Here is a 3,256-nt window from a genome sequence, read left to right on the forward strand (position 1 = left end):
CAAGGTAAACACTAATTGTTAACTATGTTAGATAAATGTTAATGTTACCTAAATACTAAGGCTATATTAGTTACTAATCTACATTATTATATCTCTTCTATATGATTCTAACTAGTATCATATTATATTAATATCAAACTATGATAACTAATACTTTATGTTATTATATTAACACTATTATTACTTATTAATATATACTAATATTTAATTTTATCCAAAAATTTCCCAAATAATATTACCTAATAGAAATTTATATATATATATATATTAATTATATTCCTACATTATAGTAAATAACTATATAAAACCATATATCAATATTCACTCTAATCTATAATAATATTATAATATTCTTATGCTATTTTATTATATAATCTAACTATATTAAAAAGGTTAGTCCTAGGGAACATTAATATTCTAATTAAAATTTAATCTAGTTAAATATTGAATTAACTATTATTCACTATCTAATAAAGTCAAGCTTTTAGATTAATAATAAAGTTAATGTCTAATTCCATTAAGTTAGCTTCACAAAAATAAAATAAACTAATTAAATATTAAAGTTAGTTTAAATATTACAAAGAAAATGAAACTTTGCAAAGGATCTAGGTTATTCAATCTCAATGAAAAAGATTAAATTAATATACAAAATATACATTAAATTACATTTCCTTTATATTGCTATTTAATGATGTAAATTGAAGAGGTAGATCAACAGAAAGACTTGATCGAATTGAAGGCTTATTAGACAGAATTTAATGACTCTTTTCATTTTTATGAGAGGACTTGATGCAATGGAAAAGAAAATGCAAGCTAATGTTTCTTAATTGGGACGTAATATAGATTCTAGTCCTAATTAAGAAAAAAAATTAAAAAAAGGGAGAAGGAACAAAATAGTTTGAAATTTATTATAAGATAAAGACAATAGGCCAAAGAAATAGTTCTAGGACCTATTCCTTGTTCAAGAAAATGTGTACAAGAAAATATCCTATAAATCGTTAATGAATATCAACTTGTAGACATCTCTAATTTCAGATGAAACTATTCGCATTAGAACAAAATGATATTATTCCATATCACTAAAATAATTCAAATAATATGTATTCGCATTAGAACAAAATGATATTATTCCATATCACTAAAATAATTCAAATAATATGACATGTATAATGCAAGATGCTTATTACTTTGGGCTACAAAAAGTATTTGTCCATGGACAACTTTTAGTTTCAATTTCATTGCTAGTTAACCATGCAAGGTAGCTTGACAATATTACAAATGAGCATAGACTGCTGAAATTCAACAACAGTGTTGGAAAATAACAATCATACCCATACACATAAATGTAACTGAGGCAGGAAGTTTTATTAAAAGTAAATAGAGTAAGCAATAATACTTTATTGCTGGCTAAAAAAACAGTGTTCCATTAAAAATCAAGGAAATTAAATCAAATTCCTGAAGAGCGGAAGATTGCAATAGTGCAATCTTCTAATGGAACCAGAATCGATTTTCTAAGTGCACAGAAAGTTGAAACACCACCCTACAAAAGTGCAAAAGAAACTCCCAACCCCCTTGGCTAACAGGTTGTGCTTCAAACCTTCCTCATGCTATGGATTCAAATCCTCCTTTTTTTTGCTTTTCTTGAGAGCTTGTGTTCTATTTAAAATTTGTATGACACATTCTAGCGTTCTAAAATGGGCACATTGTTATGTAATTCTCAATTTTCCGGAAGAATTTGTGACTTCTTTCTGATTTTCGCCTTTCGAGCTTCCAAATGGAGCGTAGAAGATTTCAGATTTACGCAACATAAGTGGGATTCTCCCTTATCCATGGGGTCCTTCGCAATGAATGTTGGAGTTAATGCTTACATTCCATATTTAAGAAGTTGGTTTGTGATGGTTGAGAAATTCTTTCAACCTCTCTATCTAATTTGGGAATAAGTTAGATCTCAGAAACTCTATTTAATAGAGTAATCTGAATGTAAATTTGTGTGTGTGAGTGTCTTTGCACATACACCATTTGTGCATAATATATGATTTGAGTTTCTGTAATTGTGTGTTTTAGCTATTTTTATCATGGTATCAGAGCTAGATCTGAACCTGTGAACCTGTGTTGTGAGGAGGTGCATCTGGATGTTAACCGAGCTGTTGCAACCTGCGTATGCAGCCGTAAGCCATCCCCGTAGTTCACTTATTTCAAGTCCATTTGTCCATTTGTCGACCTATGTGCACAGGCTCGATATGAAGATCAGTTGGCCATGAATATGTGATGCAAAGGCTTTCATGGTTTCCTTATCGATGTGATCTATTCTGTAGGCGAGTTGTTTTTGATTTCAAATTAACCTGGGCCATGTTCTGCTCATATAAATTCTTAATTCCGTCTGTGGCGTTTGAAACTGGGCGTTTCTCTGTTATGGGGTTACGTTAGTGTCAAGAAAGTCTGCCCAGAATCTTGCAAGGGCTCGGTCATATGGGTTTGACGGCATGAAGGAATTGGTGCCCGGCCAAACCTCGTCTATGTATTGGAGAATGATGAGAGATTCGCAGACAGGCTTACCGTTGTGGATGAGGACGGGTACTTTCTTATGAATCGGATTCATTTGCAGCAGCAGCTCAGACTTAGAGGCGAAATTCTCTTCCTGGGATTCATATCTCACATTTTTCTCTTCCAGTTCGATCAAAACTCGAATAGCAAAGGGATTGGGCCATTGGCTCAACACCTTCACCTGCTCTTCCCCTTCGCCCATTCTCAGCACCTGAAAACAATATGGAAATTACAGGAAGAAGGCAAGTATGAATGAATGACTAAATGCCCTTGCGTGCTTGCAGAAATTCTGTTGGATTACCCAATATTCTAATTTCTGAGTATCTATCAGCGATCTCATCAACGATCTCATCATGGCCCGTACTAATGGCTGGGGGTGTTCGTCGCCGGAATCAGTCTCAAATTCGGGGAGGACAGTGCATGAACATTTGAATACAGAGAGCCGTGTCTGATATTCACGGAGACAGCGATAAATGTGTTGTGACAGTCACTGATACCATGACTATACCGGTTGTTTGGAAAATACATTTGTGATTATATTAGCTTAATTTCCATTATTATAAAATGTGTGAAGAAATCAAGTAACAGTAAGGCTCAATATGGATGGTTGTCCAGATAGTATGGCAGTTGTGGATCTAGGGAAGGATCCCTCATTAGTGGTAGATGTGGAAGTGGTTTCCTAATGAGGTTATGCGACAGATTGGGATGCTGT

General features: G+C 33.2%; 1 pseudogene; it reads right to left on the reverse strand.

Annotated features, from left to right (window-relative positions):
• Nucleotides 1-2,410: 2,410 nt before the first annotated feature.
• On the reverse strand, nt 2,411-2,899 carry LOC149235129 (glutathione S-transferase U22 pseudogene; annotated as a pseudogene).
• Nucleotides 2,900-3,256: the final 357 nt, after the last annotated feature.

Source organism: Pinus tabuliformis, chromosome 8 (genome assembly GCF_031772625.1).
Source record: "Pinus tabuliformis cultivar Carrire ecotype Pingquan chromosome 8, CPIR1, whole genome shotgun sequence".
In the NCBI taxonomy this organism is placed as follows: domain Eukaryota; kingdom Viridiplantae; phylum Streptophyta; class Pinopsida; order Pinales; family Pinaceae; genus Pinus; species Pinus tabuliformis.